Source organism: Buteo buteo, chromosome Z, assembly GCF_964188355.1.
Source record: "Buteo buteo chromosome Z, bButBut1.hap1.1, whole genome shotgun sequence".
NCBI lineage: Eukaryota > Metazoa > Chordata > Aves > Accipitriformes > Accipitridae > Buteo > Buteo buteo.
In genome coordinates this window covers 72,985,726-73,010,608 of record NC_134204.1, presented here as the reverse complement: position 1 = coordinate 73,010,608, position 24,883 = coordinate 72,985,726, and the positions used below count along the sequence as shown (strand labels likewise).

The following is a 24,883-nucleotide window of genomic DNA, read 5'->3' as shown; positions in this document are numbered from 1 at the left end:
CCTTCCTAATAGTTGGCTATCCTCCAGGTCAGACATAGTATTTAAAAATAAATTACAGATTCAGAATTTACTTAGATGCTCAGCTATTTCCTTCAGAAATCCTGGAAGAAGGCCATTGCACCTTTATGATTTACGCAATTTAATTTCTGCAATTGTTCACTACTTTTTATCTTGATACCTCTTTTCACTACCTTTGTAGTAACTCTAAGGTAACTACTTCCCCCTCATCCTCTTCAGAAGCAACAGAAACAAGGATTTCTTGTTTTTTAAGCTTTACTGAATCTACTTATCTACTTTATAACCTAGTGTAGCAAGCTTAATCAACTCCCAATTGGAATGAATTCTTGTTTGCACTATGGTCTGTTTACACCAGGAACACAGAGAAACTTTTATGTCAAATTAAACAGATCCACTCACTCTTTGAAGGTTTGCAGTACCCAAACTGCAATAAATTAACATCTTCTGTCTTCCCATGTTTGCCTATAGCCTGAATGCTCCTTTTGCATTGTAAGGTGTGCCAGTTCATGTGGGGAAATAGTCAAAAGCTGGCACGAGACAGGTATTTTCTCACCACATTTGGTTGGTTACGTTCAGTATTACACACACACACACACACACAAAAAAAAAAAAAAAAAAAAAAAAGAGGGATGACAATCAAGAGGACTATAAAGCTATAAACCAATACAGAATTCTTCTTGTTCTTCCAGACTATCTCCTGTACTGATCTAAACACAACTCACTTCTTATTGGTTCCTTCCCACATACAGTATTAACAGCATGGATTTCAAATCAAAAATCTATTCCTGTTACTACTGGTGAATGTAATAATTTCTGTTCAATAAAATTACAAATGTCATCTTTTCTTCTATATAACTGCCCTCATCTGGATAGTTACATGTAGCACTGGAGGCATTCAGAGAAACCTCTAAAGCAAGTCTTCTACTCAAACATGGCCCTTGAAGATGAGCATTTAGTTTTCTGGATCTCCTGAAACTTTCTAGCACCTGTGACAGGAATAGCAACATACTCTCTCCTTTCAGGACAATTACTGCTATGCCTAGAAAAGTGCTTCACAATTTTTAATTATAAGTGCAGTTGGTTACTTTTTAGGACAGCCAGCCACGTTGATGCTGGGAGGTCACAGGCTTGGCTGGCTCCCTCATTCCCAGACAGACTGACAGGCACACACCACCATGATTCCTGCTTCAGCCTTCCCTATTCCTTTCTTCTTTAGAAACATGGGATTTTGTCACAAGCTGCCACAAAGCCTACCTCTTCTTTACTGAGGCTGTCAGCTGTAGTATGTCCCAGCAAAGGGTCTACAGATGTCCAAGTGGCAAAGTCTCACAATCTTGAAATCTCCCCCTTCTTTTTTCCTCCAGGACCTATGAGAAGCAGAATTTCTTCTTCCCAAGGCACTTGTTTCTCTCCTTCTCTCTCTCCTTGTCTCTCTCCTGATGTTAACTGCAGTCTTTATAACCTAGTCAGTCCACCTGGACAACCAGAATTCCCAGCTGCTACCTCCCAGCCTGACTGCAAATCCTTTTGACAACATCCTGCCTGGTGGCAGCAAGAATTTACTACACCATAAGGAATGACAGAAAAGTGGTTACAGGTCTCAGTAATATATTTAAATACTTACACATTTGTAAGATACAGGTATTCTTTCAACCTACCTTTGGCTGGGAATTAACTAAAGACTTTGATAATCCTGACAGCTTTTTTCCCAAAATAATTTTAAAAGTCTGAATGTTCTTATCTCTTTCAAAGATCTGAACTGTACACGTATAATTCCTCTTCATAGTTGTACCATATGACTTCAGTGCAAAAAACTCAGGCTATAAATTAGTTCCTGACATAATCATGGGTTCACAGACATTCGTATTTCCCTGGGTCTATCAACAGAATGAACTACTGTTCTAATAAACTGAAATTGGAGTCACTGGAATTAACTGACCTTCACTGGTATTTCCCATCAGACAGCCATAACAGTAAACATCCACAACAAGTAAGCATCATTCCTGAAGAAAAGTGTTTTAAACACAGAGCCCACTACCACCACTCAAAATCTAATGGGCTTTATTATCTACTACCATAACAAATTAATGTAGTCCCATGGACTTTAACAGGGCTTCGCTATTTGATGCAGAAGAACTTCCACTTTTTTGTTATATTCAGGGAGAGCCACTAACACAACCCACAACTCATGTCTAAATTCAAACTGAAAGCAGAGGTTGCAACAGGACCCAAAACAGGGTGAACTCACAGAGTTCAACAAAGAACACTACCTTGCAAATAGTATTCACAATAAGATGAAACATTGTGACTTATTTCCTAACCAGAAGTGAATTTGTATGTTATGGCTAGGTACCTTCAGCTGGACATTCCAGAACTCAAACCATAGGAAAATACTCCAGGACTCTGGACTGTTTGATCAGTATGACACATCCTTAGCAGCCTACTACTGCCAAGAGGAATACACTGTGTTGCAGTAACACTTTGGTGCTAATAAACTGCTGGGCACAGGCAGGAAACAAAAAGGAAACAAAATCCCGAGAAAGCAATACTGAGCTTTTCCCTAAAAGATCCTCTTTTGTGTAGCTCTTCATGACCAGTATCTACTGCTGTTCCATGAGGACTTCACCAAATCACAAGCTGAAATGCAGTTTATGAAGAACAGCAATCAAGAGATAAATACCATTTGCTGAAAGATTTATGCGGTTTTCTCAGAAACACAATAAAGTGAAGGAAATAATAGGAGGAAAGACTAATCAAAAGTTGGAAAAAGGACAGAGGATGACAGTCTAAGTAGCTGTCCAGTTCTAAGGCCAGCATATTTGGTTTCTCTAGTGGTGTGATTCCCCACATCACACTCTCACAGTTACAACAAAACTGTCAGAAAAAGGATTCCAGTGAAATCCCACTCCTCCCTAGAGATGGGGGTCTGCATTTGTAGAGCTCAAGTATGTTCTTTGCACCCTGCCTCAGTAAATGCCACCCCTATGGCTCTTAAAAGTTTTCAACACTGAAGACAGGCATACTTAAGATGATTTGGGACGGGAGGGGGGGGTCCTATTAAGTTGCTATAATCTGAGCTGGTGACCACTGATTCCTCTTGAGCATTAAACACGAATATCACAACAAATGCAATTTTTAAAACTGTAATTTCAAATGTAAAATGTATATTGCATAACATTGCATGCAAGAATTAAGATATCTTACCTACCATTTTACAGGACACAAGTGATTTTTTTACCATTTAAAAGAAACTGCCTTCACCTGAAGAATGGCTTTAAGAAAGCATGCAATTTTTATTTAAAAATGTAAAAATAGAACATACATTCATTGAAAGTAATAAAATATTAATCACAAGCTAATGTCATATAAATCCTAGCTAAACAAAAAGTAATAGAACTGTAGAATAATTATTCTTCTTTGTTCTGACCAAAGCACAGACATTTTGCAGTTAATCAAACAAACTCCACAATAAAGTCAGATTTTATACAGACAAATCTTTCTGCTGAATTTAATTCTGTTCAGTCCATTCAAATACATTGTATTTTTATCACCAATGATGACAAAATTGTATTTTTATCACCAACTGATTGTATTTGATTGTTATTTTATCACCAATTATGACAAAATGTTGCTATTTTATTTTTTTCCTTGCACAGCAACTTTAATTTTGAGATTGACAACTAATAAGTTACATTGCTTTATCTGTACAACTAAAAACCATTTTTCTCAATTTTATTTCTTTCTGGGAAATGTAATTGGCCCACCATATGAAAACTCACATGCCCATTTCCTTTAGACAAAATCAGTCTTCTGAAATATTTTTTTTTTTTTAATTATCACCCTACTTTGACAATGCCATTTAAAATCCACTAAGTATGGTATGATTTTGCTTTTTCTTGCAACCCAAAACCAAAGGGACTTTCTTGTCTACTGTAAAGTGACTAAGAAAATGATTAGCTAAAGTGCTACTCAACAGTAAAAAGCAGTTTAAAATATTTCCATTTTAAATAAAATATTAATTTCAATGCACCTTTATTTCTATTTGTATGTAATTAGGAGTATTTCTGGAGGATGGGTTAAACTGTTCACTGATTCCATCTCAGGGAAAAGATGTTCACTAAGTATCCACACTGACCTACCATAGCTTTCATAATAATCATCAAGCTGAAAACAAAAACAGTGTATCAATATATAATAAGACTTGCCTACAATCTGCTGATACAGATATCTACTTCAAGTTTCAAAGGGAATGAGAGATTAGACTTTAATCAAATAACAACTCTGATCAGTATGATTATAAATAATCTCATGAACTACTGCTACACAGGATAGTTGCTGAAAGGAAGAGGAAAAATCATAGGATTTGCATTTTATCAACAGAAAATGGGTCACCAAAATGTCATTATACAACACTGATGACTGTTTATCTCCTATGTTTTCTCTCTCTACAGATTTTCATCATTAAGAAATGGAATTGTCCCCAGGAATCAAAAGGCTTATGAGATGGCAAGCAACTCAAACATGAGCTCTACTCGGTATATCTCATGGGAATAATATTGATATCTCAGCACAGAAAGCATTGATTGGTATGCTGCATGAATGCAAGTCTTGAGGAGCAATGCCTAGAAATTTCAAATACTTCAATTTCATTCTTTGAAGAGTTATCTCATTTATTTTAATATTTTTGTAATATAATAGTGAAGGCATTCTTTCCAGAAAAACAAACAAACAAACTCGGTTTTATGCCTTCAAATTAGAGAAAAAAGTTCCTGGCTAAAAATGCATGAGCTGAAAAGATTTTGGAAAATAAACAGTTAAACTACTCACTGTACTAATTAGAAATGAGCAATAATTTGTAAAGACTCATAATTAGACACAGCTTAGCCAAATCAGCCTTATAATGACATAGGGATGTCAATCAGTGACTAATTAGAAATAGAGTTTTCTTAAACGTCCTGAATATCTGTACAAAACGTGAAGAGAAAGTACAGAGAATTAGAATGTATTTAACGTAATGTGTTACAGAACGGGTAGCCGAACAAACTCCTTGGCAAAAGAATACAGCAATACACATACCTAGTATTGTATAAATTTACTGAAACTGATCCACTCATCCCCCCACTTGTCCCTCATCTGGATTTTTAATTATCAGCAACATCTAGAAGGAAATCTACCTTCTCACAAAGGACGACCCAATGAACCAACAGATGACCATATACCGAGCCTTCAGAACTCCTTAACCTTTTCTCCCCGATTTATTTCTTGAGGTTTAGCTAGTCAAAAGGTACACAAACAAACAAACCCCTAAAACCAGGCAACAATCATACCGGCATGAATTATAAAAACCACCACAGGAATCCTCCTAGAATCCTCATCAATACCATTGCCAATAACCACACCCACCCTGCGTTGATGTTATTCGAATGGTCTTAATACGAGATACGAAAGAGCCACTAACGTAGACTTACATTTTTGAACTCGGCACACAGTCACTAATATACCAATCTCCAGACCTCCTTACCTTTCTGTGTTGAGGAAAATGATACAGCTTTAGAATGATGAACAGCAAGTTACTTCGATCTTTTTTCTTAACTGCAGGATAACCAAATCCACAGTATTAGTTTGCAGTGGCACGTCAACATAGTACTAATTACAGTACTTGTGGACAGTTGCCTAAATTAACAAGCTTTTCTAATACTTTGTATTCCTTCACCTCTTGCTGCTACTACGCAGGATAACATTTCCACCTAGAGCCCTTTCACAGAATGCCTGGATTCTAGAACAGTAACAAAAAATCCTTGGTATGTTATACTACCAAACCACACTGTTCATATGTAGCAGATCACACCTTATTTTGTTCAGTCTACACAGGTGTTATTCCTGCTTTCTCAGGAGGGAATTCAGAACAGTAAAAACAGTTTTCAGGGATCTTCTGTTCACCTAAAAGGAATAATATCACTGTTCTGCTGCACACAGATTAGCTACTGTCAAAATCACTACATTTCAAGTAAGAAAAGTAAGAAGGTGGCACAGTAGCTGAGGAGTCAATTGTTTTTAAGTGCTGATCTGAAGGAAAAATCCCATATCACATTCTGACTGGGCTATTTACACATACATAGTAGGAGTAGGCACATACCGATGTTCATACACCCTCCTATGTGGTCCATTATGTAGCAAAGTAGACCCTGCTACAGCTTCACCTTTACAGGGAAGCACTTCCTGGAAAGGGTGTAGCCCCTAATAGAACTACTGGTGCTTTGATTGCATACAGCAGGGAGACTGACCATCTCTTTTAATTGTGTGGTTTTCACTGGAAGATAGAAGCTCAGGAAAGTATATTCTTTTTGTCCACCTCCTATCAGATTTTTTTTCTCATGTGGGTGCAACTGTTGTTCCTGAATGATGAATAAAATGCTATATACTTCTTCTAGGGTATACACAGCAGTTTCAGGTGAAATCTTCTTAGACACACTTTACATTGTAGACACCTCAATCCCAGATGCATTGCTGTAGGAAGCGGGGAAAGGCTTCAGAACTACTGGGTGCATGCTTTACAGGTCATGGCTTACCTCCCTGAACATTACATGAACTAATTTTCACTTCCATTCCCTTAGTGCTGTAGTTTTAACTGAAATAAGGACTTCATGGCTTATTTTCATGACAAAGCCACAAAAAAAGCTGTGTGCTCCTTCCCTCCCCCCTCCCCGCCCAGCACTTGGCAAGCAATGCAAGTTCAAATATGATTTAATTTTGAAACATTGAGACGTTTTCCTTTTTAAATGAGAAGGTCTTCCGAAAGAGCAGCATTTTGAAATAGCAGCATATGAGACAGCACTGCAGTTCTCTGCTTGGCAAGGAAAGCTATAGGGGAAAAATGCTTAAGAACATTTGATGTTTATTCCAGCAACTATGGGACAGGACTTGTAAAACCCTGTAATTTAGACTCAAAAGACTGGAGAAAAGATATAAGGGCAGGTGATTTTCTTGCCTTTGTTTTTCTTCCAGGTACGTTCAGGAGCACCTGCATGTACTTCAAGCTGCCCCTTTAAACCAAAGATATTCAGAATTTGCTTTGCAGAAGGTAAAAGTGTCTTTATCGCCTCTCCGCCTCCCCCCCCAAAAAAAAAAAAAAAAAAAAAGGCCCACTTTACTGATGCACGTACTCCAGCGAGCACATCGACCATGGCAGCGGACACAGGTGTGGAAGCATCTCTGCGCTGGCGACAAAGGACTATTGTGTTTGTGCCTCATCGCTTGAAGCCCCCGCAGGACTCCTGCCCCCCATCACACGGCTCTCGGCCCGGCGGGGGAAGCTCTTCCCCGGGGCGGGGGGGTGGGGGTGAGGCTGTGATGATGGTCACGGCGGCATCCCCCCCTCCCGACTGGGGCACCCCGACCCCCCACCCCGCCGCCGAGCGGGCAGCGCCGCCCGCCGCTCACCCGAGAGCCCTCGGCGGGACTGGGGACGAGGCCAGCTCGGGAGGGCGGCGGAGGGGGTCCGCTGCGCCCCATCCCGCCGCCTCTCGCCCCTCCGCAGCCCCCACCCCGGGGGTGCGCACGGCGGGGCGAGGGGGCCGCAGCCCCCGCGCTGCGGGCTACTGTCCCCCGCCCCCCCGAAAGTTACTCTACCCTGACGGGCGGGCTCCCCGCGGCCGCCACCCCCGACGGCACCGGGGGGTTCCCCCGTCGCTTACCTGGCGGGCTGCCTGGGCGCTCCCTCACGGCGAGCGGCGGCGGGGCGCGCCGCAGCCAGGGCTGCCTCTGCCGCCCCCTTCACAGCCCCCTCCCGAGGTGAGCGACGCGCGGGGCGGCGGCGGGGAGCAGCCGGGGAGCCGTGACATTTAACCGGGCGTGAACAGGGTCGTGCCGCCCCGCAGCGCAGGCGGGGGTGCCTCTCCTCCCCGGCGGGCTGGGCGGCCGGTTACCGCCCTCCTCTCCACGGGCAGGCTGAGGCGGAGGGCGAAGCCCAGTCCATCCCCGGAGACCCAGCCGCAGCGCGCTGCCCGAGCCGCCGGCGGCTCCCCTCCTCTCCTCTCCTCTCCTGCCGCCTGGCAGTCGCCGCTGCCCCTTCCCTGCGGCGGGGGGCGAGGGGCGCGGCAGCCGCAGCCGGGCGGCGGGGGCGAGGGCTGGCCGCCTGCCCCTCGGCGGGGCCCGGCACGAGGGGGACGGCGGCGGGGCGCGGTGACGGGCGGGCGGGCGGGCGAGCGAGCGGCGGGCGAGGCGACAGCGCCGGCAGCGCGGGGAGGCAGCGCCAGCTCGAGGTGAGGGCGGGCGGGCGGGGGGGGGGGAGGTGTGTGGGGGGGGCGTCTCTGTCAGAGGCGGAGCGGCTCCTTCCGCGCGGCGGCTCGCACACCGGCGAGTCCTGCCGAGGCGGCGGCACCTCGGGGCGGCGGAGGGGATGCGCAGAGGAACGGGCGTCCGAGCCCCCACCCCCGTCGCTGGCGAGCCGCGGCCAGGCGCCCCCCCATCCCCGGCGGCCGCTCCCCGCCCGCCGCCGTGCCGCGGGCGGGCAGCCGGCCGGCCGCTAGCCCTCCCCCGCCGTGAGGAGGGGGCGCGCGCGCGCGGTCGCGGTCGCGGGGGCGCGCGCGGGGCGGGGGCGGGCGGCCCGCCGGGGCCCCCCGCCTCCGCCGCGCTCGGGCGGCGGCGCCGCGGTCGATCGGCCCGCTTCCACCCCTGCTGCCGCCTCCCGCCGCGCCGCTTCCCGGGGAGGGCAGGGCGGCACCGCGGCGCGGGGCCACGCCGCGGAGGTCGGAGCCCCCCCCGGCTCCGTGGGGTGCCGCGGTTTGGGGGTGTGTCTCCCCCGGCAGCGGGGAGGGGAGGGGGACGCGCGCAGAGGAGGGGGAGACCCGCGCGGCTGGGCGGCCATTTCCAGGGCGGCGCGGTGGGGAGGGCGCGGGTTGGCGGCCGGCGGCGCCCCACGGCCCGCGCCGGGACCGTCCCGCTCCCCCGCCCGACGACACGGCTCGGGCGGCGCCGGGCATCCTCCGAGAGCGGAGCGCAGCGTCCGACGGAGCGAGGTGTGCGGGGGCCGCCTCCTCGGGGAGGCCCCGGCGAGCCAGGGCTGGGGCCCGTCGCGGCGCGGGCCTGACAGGACGCGTGCGGCGGCTGCGAAGCAACGACTGTCGCCCTCGGCCTTGTGTTCCGCAGGTGGCCGCGCCCGAGGCCTCCCCGGGACTGTGCTGCCGAGAGGACGTCGGCCGCCTCGGTGGTGTGAGGGCGTCGCCGGCCTCTTCGCCGCCTGCTTGGCTTCTGTTTGCTCTGGAAGAACTGTTGCTGCTCCGGCTCCTCCCTGCATTTGCAGAAGTCAGTGCTGCGTGGTTTCTGGAGCTCGGTACCCCGCTTTCTGTCCTTTTGAAGTAGTTGCACTTAACGCATTTTTTAACGGAGGACGTGGAGCGTGAGGTTTGTATTCAGTAATTCAGGAGCAGCAATGCCAGTTGCCTAAGATGATTCTAAGAGTGATCTTTTGTTTCTTTTTAATTATTATTTTTTTTATCAGTAGCAGATCGCATCACTGTCCATAGAAACCTGGCTGCAGGCTGCAATCCTGAGAAACCCGCATGTTACAGAAGTTGTGAAAAATGGGCACATTTAAGGCATTTCTCTTACCAGTAGGAGCACTGACATGAAACTTACAGATAATTGAATGATAACTGTGAGTTGGTCAGGTTTTTTGCCTTCTCCCTTAAGTTTCGCATGTGTACAAACCTGTGCATATACACAGTTTGCATAGCTTTTTGCTCACATAGGCTAGGAGGTAAATGAAATTATACATAGCGATATCCTTCAAAACCCAGGCACAAGCTTTGTTGACAATGGGAGACTTAGAATAAAGGAAGCTAACGCAAATGGAACATTGTTCTTTTGCTATCAATGTTTTGTCCAAGGTGTTGTTTTTCTTTTCAAGAAGCATCCCAAGCAGTAGCCCTGGTAGCCATACTTCAGAGACAAGAAAACTCTTTTCTTTACAGCAGAAGCTTTTCCCTTCAACTTGCATAGTCAGCTTCTGTATTCATTTCAGTGCAGTCAAGGCGTCCCATTTTGTTTTGTCTCCACCTCTGGCATAAGCCACACAAATAAGGATGCTAATACCAAAGAAGAGCAGCTAGCTACCTTTAGCTACTAATAAATAGGAAGCTAAAGAGCAGTACCTTGACCATGGCTCTGTGTCTGGTGGTGCTGTAGTACATGTAATGCGCTCATCAATAAAAGGAAGCACTGCTAATCCAGAATCGCGTGCTATACAGCTTATGTACACAGGACAACTATGGATTATGCTAAATCATATGGAATATCTTAGAACTGAGGATAAACGTTAGGAAGGAATAACCCATAATAAAATGACTGAGGGCTCCTGCAAAGTCTGGAGAAGAACCAGCAATAAACTATTTTCATAAAATAAACTCCCTCTTGTGAACCTATTGTGTAGATTCAAAAGCAATTGACTCATTGACTTTTTCAAGTGGACCCATTTTTAGAAAGTGCTGACCACATGGTGCAGGGTTCCTGCAAGTGGTCTGGAATTGGGTACTGAAAGCTGTTAGTTACTACTGGGACCCAGCTGTTGAGCTGTAGTTAGTTAAAAATATTTCAGAAAACATTGTTGTGGTTTCTGTTGAGTGCTAGTAATACAAAGAGATCGCTGTTCTGAGGAAATTACACTGATGTTTTCATACCCAGTGGAAATTTTATACTGCATATAGAAGTATCTAAAATTTGCCAGTTAAGTGTAATTTTTCTGAAGTTATATAAACAGCAAGATAAAGTACTCCATCTACTCCAAGAAGTGTACTGACAACAAGATAAATGGCAGTCTCTCCTGGATACTGCCACCTTGTGAGTGTTCTCTAAGTGGACGATAAAGCAGTATAGCTACATAGAGACTGTGTTACTACAGACTAAAAATAGAAACAGGAAAATACTAAGGCTGTCATTGTACCCATTGGGGTTGTTTTTGAAGTTAAGGAGATGCTACAAGTGAAATTTGAAAAATAAATGTCTCTTAAACTTTGCGTTAATTTAGAGACGGAAACTTAAGGAGAGCAGATCACCAAAGGGAACTTCATCAAACGATCAAGCAATAGAAAACCTTACAAACTCTCCTGCATGTCGTCAGTCAAATCTCTGTTGTGATGACCGGTTCAGTGTATTGTACATACTTTGTGAATCAGAAAGCAAGCTTCTGCAGTAGGATACGGAACCTTACTGCAGCTTGAAAAGCTTGACATTTCCTTTCTGTTGTAGGTATTTGGCTTTCAGTAGAGCTGGAACAACAATGCACAACAAGAAGCCAAATGTTTCTCTACTGCTGGCCATTCAGTCAGGTCTCCATATAAAAATCGAAGCTGATGAGACTTCTTTTTTTGCTCTGGGGAATTATGGGCATAACGCAATCTAAAAGCATTTTTAAAAGAGCCCATTAGCTCTTTAATTGGAAAGGGCCTTTGAAAGAGTGTTGTACTTTTAGCTGTAAGTTCTGGAAAAGGAAGGAAAAAGAAGATGACAACTATACTTTCTTTGCATTTAACTCTGATAACACAGTTCCTATAGAAACAAGAATGATCATGCATTTACCTTTAACTGTATTGTAAGTAAAGATTACAGTGCCTCTTCAAAACAAAATTAAATGATCTTCGAATCACTGATCATTTAGCAAGAAATACTAAATATCAAAAATACTTCTGCTGTATTTAATTGTCTTGTAAACATTTCCTCCAATCACCTTTCTAGCACCCTGAGGTTTCTGTAGCAAGAATTCAAACTTTTTAAAGTGCTTTTCTGATTGTTTTGGGTATCCATAGTAGGTATTTCCAGATTTATAAAAAAGCTTAGCCTTATGAATCACTGAAGAGTTCAGTTCAACTGTGGTGTTCTCATGTTTTCTTTGCCCCAGTTTTTAGCATATTATTTGGCATCTGGGTAGAATGAAATCATAGGCTGAATCATAATTTGGACCTTATCATTCAGTGTATCTCTACTTACAAACAAAAAGAAAAATAAGAAAAAAATGGTTTAGTACCCACGTGGGCATATGAGCATATGGTTTAAAGTTTCCGAAAAGTACTTTTAGTGCTAAAAGAACTCAAACCTTCAAATCTTAAACATTTTGAAAATACATTTTTTAAAAGTGCTGCTCATATAATCATTTACAATTACATGTGAAAAATGTTTTGAAAAATTACTTTTATTACTTTTATCATATAACATTATTCCTAACCTTGAAAGAGAACTCAAAAAATAAGTTGGAAATCAAAGATTGTTTTTCCATGTCATACTTTTTACACTGCCACCATTTTTAATCAGCATCTAATACTTTCTTAGTCCAGCTACTTTTACATATGCTCCCACTCCATTTGACTGTTTGAGAAACAGTTTGAACAGAATTGGCAAATGTTTTGTTGAGTTAAAAATTGGTCAGTGGATTTAAATGAGACCCTGCTTCATTCACTTAAAGCCCATACTTGCAGTTTCTCTGCACGTAGAGTGAAACCTGTGAACAGTGGTTAAATCCCCTAAATCCAAGGGCAGGCACATTGGTGTCACATAGCTCTCCTAATTGGGAACAGGGTGCATTGCCTAGCGGGGCTGGTGGAGGTGGGACTGTTGCCATCTGTGCGAGAGGTGGCATTCTTAGTTTGCTGAACGAGAAAAGAACCTGGACACAAGGTACAATTGCTGCATGAACAGGACCTACACTTTTGTGACAAGATAGATACAATTTAGAATTTAGTGGCATGAGACATGCTGTGTGAGAATCATCATCAACACAGGCATGTATCTGCGAGTTCAAATCATGATGTTTACCAAAATAATACCATTCTGTAGTTCTGCATAGCTTTTGTGCATTCTGCAGTAATTCCCGAGCAGGAATCCCCGAGTACTTCCTAGCCATACCAGTTTTCAGTGTGGTAGGCAACTCCTTGCCCCAGCTGTCATTCAGTGGGGAAGGAGGTTTCATAAAATATATGTGCATATATCACTACTTACTGTTAATAAGTTCAGACCCAATAAATACTCTGTTCTGCTTTTTTCATCATAGGGGTGAATGTTGCACCATATTATATTTTTAATCACCTATGAGGTGTCACTGTTTTATTAAACAATATTTGGCAAGCATGAATCATGTCCTTAGAAAGTACAAATCAGAAATTTAATTTTTTAGACGACACCACATAATTCTGGAGGAGAAGCAGTTCCTCTTAAATACAAGTAGGAAGGCTAGCAAAATAAGACTGCTGCTCATTTACTAAACATCCAGTTCCCAAAATCTGTAAGATAAGCATTTTTTTTCTTTCAAAGTTGGAAAGGCCAGGATTACATGCATCTCTGTCTGCACAAAAATGATACATTGTCTTCTGTGCTTCACTACCCACCTCCTCTTTATTTGTCCAGAAGCAGGGCCCTAGCAAATGTAAACTTTCAAACTAAAAAAGCAAAGCTATGATGTATTCCTGTTCACTGCTTAAGTTGTAGATGATGGACATAGAGGGGCGTTATGTACTTCCATTTTATTTGAAGATTACACGAATGTTGGAGGTAGAAAGACTTTGAGAAAAGCATTGAACTATTCTTAAATCACAATCATATGAAATCTAGCTGAAAGAAAACTAGCTTATTTTCTTAACATAATCTTTTCTGGATCTTATTCACTGTTGCTTTACTTCAATTTCTGTGAAAAGTATGATGTCAATAGCATTAAGAGAGTGTTATTTAACAGTGTAAAATAGGAGTATCTCACAGGTGAACCCAACCTGCATTTTCAAAATTAGCATTTTCTCTCAGTGATTTCAAAGGCCAGCTATAGAACATTCATACTCTTTTAAGGAACAGGATATAACTATCGCTGCTGTTCAAAAGCTGGTCTAAATCATAAAATGTTATTTAGAGCTAATTTTAGCAAAGTTCTACTACTTGTCGTACACGTAAAGCAGGAAGAGCAATAATTTTATTGACAGACAAGGTATAAAAAAGTCTGTGACATCATTTATCATTTGTTGGAGAGAGGACAAATTAGATGGGCAGCTTAAGGCTGGTAGTATGTAACCTTTACTTCCAACCTTTATTCAACATCCTCTGTTGGCTTCTTTTTAAACCTTGATATAGTTTTTAGTTAACCTATCGGTACTTTTAATTACAGTACACGTATGCAATTTGAAGAATATGAGCTACGTGCCAGAAAGTATGAAAACTTGTGAACATAAATGAACAGAACGTGCCTTGTGTCTACATGAAAGTCTTAAGTATGATGGCAGCTGATAAATACCTGAGTCTAAGTTTATCATATGGTAGGAACAGGGGCTTACAGCAAGAATTTACAAATGCTGTAATGAATAAATGCAATTTATTTTCAGTGATACCTGAAACTAACTTACATTCAACAGAGCATCCATTTTTTGGCAGTGTTTAACTGCGTATTATTGGAGCTATTTATTTTAACAAAAGTGTCATGCATTCAGAACAGTTTCTCTAACGCAGAACCATTTCTGCCATCATTAAGATTCTTCACAGAGAGATGGAAATATTCCAAAAACATCAGTGCATTACATAATAATCTCGTGTACAGCAACTGCAGACAGCAGAAAGCCAAAGGTTTGTGTCACTTGGTAAACAAAGTTACAATCTGCTGTCTTCTCCTCACATTTTGGATGGGTAGGAACAATAGCATCACTTTCCAAAGCAGCAGGACTCCTATGCTAGTGAAGTAAATAGTCCTTGGGGCCATTCTGTGGCCTAGGTGGCAACTAAAATGGTCTGGCCACACTCCTACTATCAAATTCTCACAGCTTCCAAACAAGGGTTGCCTCATCCAAACACTGTGTAGTGCCAGAAATCATCTGGGAGGTTGTTGAGCCAGGCCAAAACCAAGCCAGTTCCCAGTCTCTCCTCCCTGAACGTGCAGCTGATCAGGTTCCAGTGCCTGTATCTTTAGACTGCTTATTTTAGTACTACATATGCAGTCCTTCAGCTTCTGTTTACCTTACAAGTTGCATGGATTAAATTCTTAAAACCTTCAGTTAAATTTGTCGTGTGACTCTGTCGCTTGACTGTGAGATACCAGATGGTGATAAAGAGAAAATAGGCTTTGTTGCAGTTCCGTAATTGAAAGCCAGATGGTGTTACTAAGGCTGATAAAAGCAAAACAATAATATATCCCTGCCCTACTCTGCCTCAGATTTCCAGCTATTGCTATGGAGCTGAAAATCCATCTGTTCAGACATTACTCATACTATATCATGCACCTTTTTTGAATGCAAATTTCTGAAACTGCAACAGGTGCAAGCACTTGCAAACTTCTGTAAGTCTCAAAGTACATTAGAATAATACTTAAGGTGCAATTTTAAATCCATTTCTGTCAGAAAATGGAAATATTTGAATTGCTGAAACTAATAAAAATCTTGTATTTTACACAGGGAGACAAATCCTTAACATTATCCGAATAAAATGGAACTAATCTGATAGGAGACTAGTCACCTACAAGAAATATGGTTTCACATTTAATGTAATAAAATCTGAACTTTTAGCTATAAGTATCTATAAATACGTCTAGAAAAATGGCTATTTAGAATTTGTCAATTGTTTATTAAAAATGTAGCTGAGTTTACTGATTTGGTTTCTTTTGCATGAGAAAGTTTTCATCAGTGATCAGTGGTTGCATCACCATAGTAATACAATGGCTGTAGACATTAAACAAAAGTTGAAGTTGGCAGGGAATCAGCAAGACAGAAGAAACAAGTTCTCTTAGCAGAAAATATTTTGCTTAATATTTAGGATGATTAATTTCCATAAATAAATTTGTAACTCAAGGATATATAAATAATTGACTAACTACTTTCATGAACTGATTAGGGTTCTTCTTATTCACAAAAAGGGTATCAACATTGCATATATTTATCTACAAATCTAGCTATTAAAAAATTATTACAGATGCCCTAAAAACTGCACTCTGTGATTTTCATTTTATTTTTCATTTTATTCGGTGCTGTAAAAAGGGAAGGATTGGTGTCTGACTTGTTGCAATCCTTTATGTTTCAGGACCTGTGATGAAATCCACCCTCGCTTGGCTGTTCTAGGCACCCACTGTGCGTGAAGCAAGAGCTAGCTGCTGGACCACATGTCTTCTTTGCAGGGGGTTGGTGCTAGGCAGTGTCTTGGTGTGTGGTTTCAACCATGGCACCACCATGCAGAGAAGCTGCTTGGATTATATCAGTTGGGCACTCAAGTGTGTTTTGCAGCACTCTACGCAAAGACACAAAGCAATTTCCTACCTCAAGAGGGCTTCTACAGTAATTTGATTTGTTTATGTAGGTGTGCCCTTGCAAAGAATTTATAACCAAAAATATTAGAACATTTTGAAAATAAACTGCTTGATGTTGATAAAAGGAATGTTGTTGCTGTATACTTACATCTACTTTCAATTGAACTAGAGTTTGTACAAAATTTAAATATTTTAATATTTGGGTTCATAGCCCAGATTGAGGGAGAATGATGTGTAATTCATGAATCAGGTGAGTACAATTGCCCTTAGCTGAAGAAGGATATCTTGCTCAAAATTTAGGAATGTATCAAAACATCATTGACTTGGAGACACAGGTGATGACTGGCACTCACAACTGAAGAGGAGTCACACACACAGACCAACACTGAATTCAATGGAAAGGCTTAATATTCCCCTCCAATCCCTTCCCAAGGGATACCAGAAGTCTTCTGATTCAGCTGGGAACTGCAGAAAAGAGACAGATCTTGTCTGTGTGAATACCCCTTCTCTCCTCCCCAGCTCATCTCCTAGTAACTTCTGAAGTGAATAGGCCAGGCTCAAAACTCAAGATTGTCTAAACTGTCAGCAGACCTGCACCTACAAAGACAGACCTTCATCAGCTAATTACTTTCATGTCTTCCAGATGCAGCTTATCTAGTTGAAATACAGATGTGGCAAAAAGTTCATGAAGCTGTGCTCAAATATCTCTCTTCACACTAAAAGTTTGAGTAAGGCAAAATCTTTTTTTTCCTGGAAAGGCTAAATACAAGCTAGATCATATCCTTCCTGAAACTATCAAAGGCAGGGGAGAAAAACTATTCTATATTTTGAGTTTTGCTGCCTGGAAGGAGCTGGAATGGTGGTGACCCATTTAGCAGTGATTGCCGTTGAAATCCCACACTTGAGTAGTGGTTCTGTCTTGCATAGAATTTCAGAAGTTATAGGTAAGAGCTACTCTGTGACTTTGTATCAGAGAAGTCACTTATGAGCATGCAAGGATAAACTATATTTGCTGTACTCAACTGTTCTTTAATATGTCTATACCAATGCAAATGCACAAAGAAGCTTGAAGGAACACTTTAAATGGCCATATTTTAAGGGCATAATGGATACAGTGAGACATAGCAACATATCATTTCATACAAGAGTTGCTTACAATAATTGTCAAAGCAATTTCAGTTGAACTTTGCAGCTATGTACAAGATTTACTAAACCAGCATTACTTTAAAAATTCTTTAGCAAGTAACTATCTTTCACTAATGTTGACAAGCTCATTCATCACTCTGCGTTTATTGGGAAAATGGCAGAGTAATCAGGAGAAAGAAATATTGGAGCTACATTCAGGTAACTTTTTTGTTTACAGACATGTAGCCATGTGAAATTCATGAAGGCATATGAGTCAATCAGATAATTTTGTTATATGTGTTCTTTCATTCTTTCTCTGTGTCTTACTGTATGTAGTATTTGTAAAAATCTTGTATTTTCAGAAGTTACTGACTTACAGTCCTTCACTGTTTTCACTAAATACTAAGGACTAATCCTTCAAGATATACTTACTATTTAAAAATCAAATCAAATACAATATTTAAAGCTTGAAACGTTCAACATTGTTAGCTGTTACTGCAGGGTTAGATGATATATATGTGTGCACTGTGTATACCATTACATGCCATAGCCTAGAATGCATGCAGGTTTCTTTATTAAAACATCTTACTTATCATAAGCAATAGCACTGCCGGCAAGGTAGAGGCAGATATGGATATGGATCCCACAACAGTGCCATCTGTTAGAGGAAAATTTATCATGCCAGATGTGGCAGCCCGAAGGAGACAAGGCTGCTGCAGCTCCATGTCCCCATGTCCAGCCAGCAGCATGGCCAGAGATGCATTCACAGTAGGCACATGCACACAGAGCGCACATATACAGCACATACATACATATACACATGACCAGCCACAGAGATCACAGACATTCCCTCTCCTGCTCCCCTCTTTGAGTAGGATGAAGGTTCACTAGGGAGAATAGATATGTATATATGTATATATTTATATATACACATACACACATATATGTACGTACAAGGTGGATCTCCTCAGCAGCTGGGCTCAGACTCTCAGTCTGACCAGTAGCTGCCTCTGAATCCCAGTCTCTCCAGTTGCTGGCGCCTGGACACATGGACCCTCAAGACCACAGCCGCACTCCAGTGGCTGTTCCAGACTTGCGCACACACGCACACACGCATACCCAGAGCCGACCAGGACTCCCCTGGTCCCACAGCCAATGCCACTGTGCTCTTGTCCCTAGGGACATGGAGACAGTCTCACCCCCATAACTGGCCTGTGGGACCCACTCACCCCCTTCACTCCCAGGCCATCTCACCTACTCACTGGCTTGACCACCTTGATCCTTGCTAGTGATCGCACACTCACTCGCACACCCACGCTGCTCCAGTCACTAGCATCACTGGCACATGGGCCCCCTGACCCTGTGCTTGTGCAGATGGGCCTGTGATGGGCTGGCGACTCCTGTGAGGAGCTTAGGAGCAGCCAGGGCAGGGTATTATTTGGGGTCCCCCCTCCTGCCAATGCTTCTCTGTGCTCTTTTGGGGTTGTGCGGACAAGCTTTTATCATGTAATCTAGCACCTTCATTTCATGTCTATATGGTACCTTTCCTCTTGTCAGCAAAGCACAGGTGCAAGGCAGAACAGTGGAGCCCTGCAAGCGGTCAGTGCATTTTGAGGGCTCCAGAGGGAGCAGTGAGGGGGGCAAACCCATACATTGGTTTATAAGGGCCAGTGGCCCATGAGGTCTGGGGAGGAGTCCAGCCTGCCAGAAGCAAACCCCAGCTCTGTTCTGTGATCTGAGATTATCTTGGTAGTTAGTGAGCAGAGAAACACACCCATCTGTTCCCAACCCCTGAAACTTCACAGCTTTCCTTGCCCAAATAACTATTTTTTTTTTAAAGAAGTCCTGATTTCATGATTGTAAGATACTCAAGTGCTAACTACCCTTACTGAAGTTGCCTTTACTGAATGCTGACAGAAAGTTCATCCTCATCACAACCAACAAACATTCTTCACAGGCCACATACAGCAGAAAAAAAGTCTTTGCAAACCTGTCACAAAGTTTTAGATATATCTTGTATTCTGCCTTAAAACAATGCTCTCAGCATAGACCCCACTGAGCAGGGCTTGGAGAGAAAGAAAAATTGAAACTAATATGTGTAAAGTATTTAAAAGGATGATCTAAAATTTATTTTGTAGACATTAATATGCCATAATGTTAGGAAGGATAGTATGAGCTCTTCCACAACTTGCAGTAAGTGACATAATTCCCAGCCAGAAGTTAAGCTTTCCTTTACCTCAAAGAAGTGAGATTCTAGTTTTTAACCTCCTGGATGTCAGACTTTAAACCAACAACTATTTGCTAGAGGACCAACCTTCTCACAGGGGTTAATCTAGCTCCTCTTGGACCTAGGGGATAAAAGACACATCTATTCTAGGAGTGTGGTGTTCAAAACTGTAGCTGTTGGATCCTACTGAGGGGTCTGGAAATTGAGAATAATTTTGGGGGAAATGGCTGAGTAGGCAAGAGGTGAGGCTGCATACATGGATGATTAATTGGGGAAACATGCAAAAACAAATGTATCATAAAATTTTCTTCTCTGCTTTGCCATATATATTTATTATAATTATATCTTAACTGTTAAGATCTAAGGCATCTCTCCTTCCGTACGTTTTAGATGTGAACCTAAAAAAGATTTATGAAGTCTTAATTTAATGCATGACTGCTTAAGCAGAACAGGGGTTTTGCAGTAGATTTTGTAATTTGTCCATGAAGAAAGGATTTCAGTCATTTAAAATACTGTAAAAAGGGGATTTAAAGCAAGCAAACACAATGCAGGTAGCTGAAAATTTGCCAGCATGTGTTATTCTTATGATCGGAACAAACCCTGAGACATTTTTTTGTTTTAAGCTGGAACAGAACCAACATGGGAAGCCTCACACTTATTTCCTCCATCCCTTATACCCATGGCACAGCATGTGCACTTTGTTCTTGCTATCCATTTAACAAGGTGTTTCTTTGCAGGCCAGATTTTGAGCAGCATCTTACCTTTTCAGGCTTCCTCTACTCCAGAGTCTTTAAAAAAGCCTGTCCCCAGGTAATCCGAGTCTGCCAAGTCCAAGCCCAACAGGCACGCTGCACAGCTCCTTCAGCTCCCACCCAGACACCCTGCACAGGCTAGGATGACTGTTGCCTGTAGTGTGTACCCATCCCCGATCACTATCCTCTCCAGCAATGGTGTCTCCAGCCCTGGCTATGGTGGAAGAACAGAAAAAAAACCAAAAACAAAATAAGCTAGATGTGATTCTTCACCCAGCAAAAGAGTCATTGTTGGTAGATTTACAGGGCAAAGTATCATTTTGGGATCCAGAAATATTTTCCACCTGATGCCCCAACATGGATTTTATGTTTTGTAAGTGACCATAATCCAGGAATTCCTGTGGGAATTGCATAGGAATACCAGGTTTTGCAGATCATTGTCCTTTGAGTTCCTATCTTTACAGCAAGAAAGCTGGGATCAAGAGAGGCACATGCATATTTAAAGTTTGAGGCATGCCCTTTCTCAAAGCTCAGTCATCCACCTGGATGCCTCAATTTCTCCGTTTTCTCCAAAGAATAGTTCTCAAACTAGGTGAGAACACAGGTAAAGGTGCCTGAGATGGTGTCAATCACTGTTCTCCTCTAAACTGACATTTCTTGTAGGGGGTTTAACCACGTGGTCTTAACCACAGTTATTCTGCTGAAGCCTGACATCCTCCAATTTCCCACTCCTTTGTACTGGCTGGAGCAAAGTGGTCTGGGAAGTGAAGAGAAGCCACTCTTTCTTCCTCAGCACATTCTTGCTCTGAACACCTATCAGGTGATCGGGCACTGTTTTTAATCTTTTTTCCAAAGGGAGTTAGAATATTTCGAGACTGCTCATGTAACAGCTCTAAGGCTTTCAGGGGTCTTTCAAAATTAACAATGAGTGCATAACAGACACTTTCAGAAGCAGCACCAGAATGTTCTGAGACCCAACTCATATGCTGGTTTGCTGTTTTTCAGCTGCTGTGGCTTGTTTTGCTTCGTCAGTTCATCTTACCAGTGTTAGATTCTGCCTTTAACAGGACCACTGTGTCATCACAGGTTTTCCTTCCCTCCTCTGTTCCCTGAACTTAGTAGTTAGAACAGACACTCAGCCTCCCAAGTTCATCATGACATGAACAAGCATGGGAGCATTCCCAGAAAGAGAAACACACCATAGTTTTCCTGTAGCACCTTTCTGAACAGTTGAAGCTTGCCTTTCAGAAGAGCAAAGGTCCCATCACTGGAGATAGTTTCTGACTCTCCAGTTGATTTTGAGGGTGAATGGCTACAGCTAAGGCATGACTTCAAGCAGCACTCAGTAGGGCAGGGTGACCTTTTCTATTGTCTGGATTCAATCTTCAGAATAACTGGAAGCAATACACCACGCAGGGGAGGAATGAGCTTTAGGGGACCAAGAATTTTTTGGCCTTCACACAGAGACTTGATAGATACCTGTCATTCCTTGGAAACTGTGTGAGAAGAAGAGAGAAAAGCAGATAGTTTAGACAATTGCTCATATAAAGTGAAGACTTCCATCACTCCAAGCATTAGCAAGAGAGCCTAAAAAAAAATATCAAAGAGCAGTACATGAAATAAAAATGTGCAAAGAGAAATTTTCCATCTGTCATCTCTGACCAAAGTCAAACAATTCTTTGTGTTGAATACAACATATTTTTCAGGTACGGCAGGTCAATGTCAAAAGCAAACCCATGTCTGTTTCATATTCAAGGACAACCCCTTAGCCAAGGAAAGCTTGGGTTTATATTTACAATCTTTGGAACAGTGTCTAGAAGTACAGCTGGTATGTTTGGCTATTAAAAGGACTTTGCATTTTTAGCAGTGCATTTTTATTATTCTATTTCGCTGTTCAGAGGGATAACCTATGAATTGCTCATCCACAGAAATAACAACCCTATGGAGTATCCTACAAAGTATTACCAGTTTATTTTACATACAAATGAATTTTTTAATACCTTGCCTGGCCTTTTGCATCAAATTAAAAACAAAAAGAAAAAAAAAGAAAAAACAAAATAGTTCAGATGCTGGTCTTTTCAACAGTAGCAGTCCATTTGTGACTTCATGGCTGTGTAGCAAGGACAGCAGCTAGAGCAATGTCTTATTTAAAGTAAAGTCGGTATTTGCTCAGTTGTGTGTGCCAAATGGCAGCCCACATAGGAAGACAAAACAAACCTTAGAAATCTACAGCTTGCTTATAGCACTTTGAAAATCTTGGTAGTCAAGGGTAGAGCCTAGATGCTGGTGCTAATACAGAAGATCAGAAAAAACACCATGATAATTGTGGTTACAGGGACAAAAAATTAACATAAACAAAGAATGTTTTATGTGCACTTACAACTATTACAATGCTTCTGTCTGAATCAGACCAGAGCAGTATCTAATGCATTAGTTGATAGAGGTTTACTCTGTTTTCAGTGACTTTTAAAATGTACTTTTAGTGGTAATTCTAATACAACAATATATGTCCTCTAAATGCACTCTGCAACATTTCCCTCCCACACCATATGTGAACTACATTTTTATAACAAGAACAAAGAGGAAAATAATGGAACTTCGCTGCTGTTTAGTGAATGGAAATTTTCAGGGTTGCTGGATACAACTGCATTAGTGGTGGGAAATCAGTTTTTCCCACAGGGGCTGAAATATTCTGACTGACAACTCTGGCTTAAGGATCACTCAGGAAGGAAGCATGCTGCAAGTTAGAAGACAATCCCAGTTATTACTGTACCACAGATGCTTTTCTGGAGGTATGTAATTCCCATTAGGCTGTATGAGTGTTTCACGAACACTGTTAGATTTAGCCACCTCCTCTCTTACTAAAAAAGAAAAGGTAGAGGAAAGACAAAGCAGCAGAACAGCAACCTTTTTCCTTAACTATCCAAACCCAAACTGTGAGTAAACAGGGAAGATTTGTGAGGCCGTGACAGTAGAAAGTGACTTCCTTTTCTATTAACTAAGGGACCACTTGCAGACAACCAGGCACAAAAATCAAAATAATACAAAACTGAGGTGTCACAGTTTTTCACCACAGAATTCCTCTAAGAGACATGTAAAACTTAAAACTGTATCCATAATTCCTGGCAGAAACTCAGATTTTCTTGGGCTGGAATTGTTTTGAATCATGGCATGACTCTTTGGGAACTGAAGAGAGATAAATTGATATTTTACAGCTTCCATTCAGATTCTTACACAGCTATTAATTTATTCTTACAAAACTAGAATCATTAGAAGAAACTGATCAGAGGCCTATGGTCCATAGTCTTCAGGCTAAATATTCATTAAACTTTGTCAGGAGTTTTGCCTGGAGAAAGCTGTAAAACCCAGCCTTTATAAAACGCAGACTGATTTTAAGTTTCAAAGAAAGAAATTTCCTACCATCCTATGGTCACAGAAATAACAGGAATTCAATTCAGCTGAGGTCAGAGCTAGAGCAATTTCTTCCTATAGCTATAGGAGAGTTACAGGGTTTATACACCTTTAGGGTATACAACCCGTTCTTCACCAAACCCTGTCAGATAAGCAGGACTGTAGTACATTGCAACAAAAAGCAGTACCTTGTAGGTTAGTTCATACAGAAAGGCTCCGGACAGTCAGATAAGGAAGCTCTAGGCAGTAGTTCTTTTTTCAGAATAATTCACTGCTTTGTTAATTAATTTGTGCTGACTCAGGTCATGCTGACATGTATTTCTTAACTAGTGGGGCCTTCAAAGGTTTTAAAGGCTTTAAAGCCACTGTGAAGTTCGCGCTAAATTTGAGAGTAAATATTTCTGTTCTTGAAGGCTGACTTTCATGAAATTTTGTACTGGAGAGTCTCATGCTGCTGGTCTGCTGCACAGAAGAAGGTCCCTGAGGCTCTAGTTTCTGTATGAAAGGTTTTCTCGGCTATGGTGAGGGAAGAAAATTGAGGTTCACACTTTAACTGCTGCCAACAGTGTGCTTTGCATCAATTCAAGGCAGATACGGAGGGATTTTTCCTGGATGTCTCTGCAGTAGTGTAAAGCACTTAGAAAGAGCTACTTATGTGTTAAAGAAAACCCTGATTGTTAATTCTACAGAAAATGGGTGCAGGCATGGGATAAGCATGTGCCTAGGCAACAACCACCTGCCAACGCACAGATACCATGCAATTTGGCAAACAGGACTGTAAAGTATGAATAGAAATCTTTTTGACAATTTCTTGCCTGAGTGACACATGCTAAACAAGGGAAGGACTGAAAAACAACTGTGTAAATCCAACTCTCAGCATAAACAATCTCAAACCCCTAGTCTTTCTCCTTCATGTAATACTTAAATGTGGAAATATACAACCCCAAATTTGTATGGTGAATAGGTCACATGGCAAATAGAATGAGGGACATTTCCAGAAAAGGCATAATTAATCTTTACTTTTTGCAATCAAAGGAACAATAAAAAGTCCCAGTTAGCTTTGCTTAGCTGGTTAGGCACAGAGCAAATTAATAT

The 24,883-nt window shown here is 42.1% G+C and overlaps 1 long non-coding RNA gene across 4 annotated transcripts; it reads left to right on the top strand.

Annotated features, from left to right (window-relative positions):
* The first annotated feature begins 8,232 nt into the window (after nt 1-8,232).
* On the top strand, nt 8,233-16,387 carry LOC142026560 (uncharacterized). 4 transcript variants are annotated; one of them, XR_012648849.1, is made up of 4 exons: nt 8,233-8,279; nt 9,166-9,420; nt 9,521-9,673; nt 16,051-16,387. It is a non-coding gene; the product is annotated as an uncharacterized LOC142026560 (long non-coding RNA). The 4 variants fall into 4 exon arrangements; XR_012648848.1 differs by having other exon boundaries at nt 9,518-9,673; XR_012648851.1 differs by lacking the exon at nt 8,233-8,279 and adding an exon at nt 8,347-8,765 and having other exon boundaries at nt 9,518-9,673.
* The last annotated feature ends 8,496 nt before the right edge of the window (nt 16,388-24,883 follow it).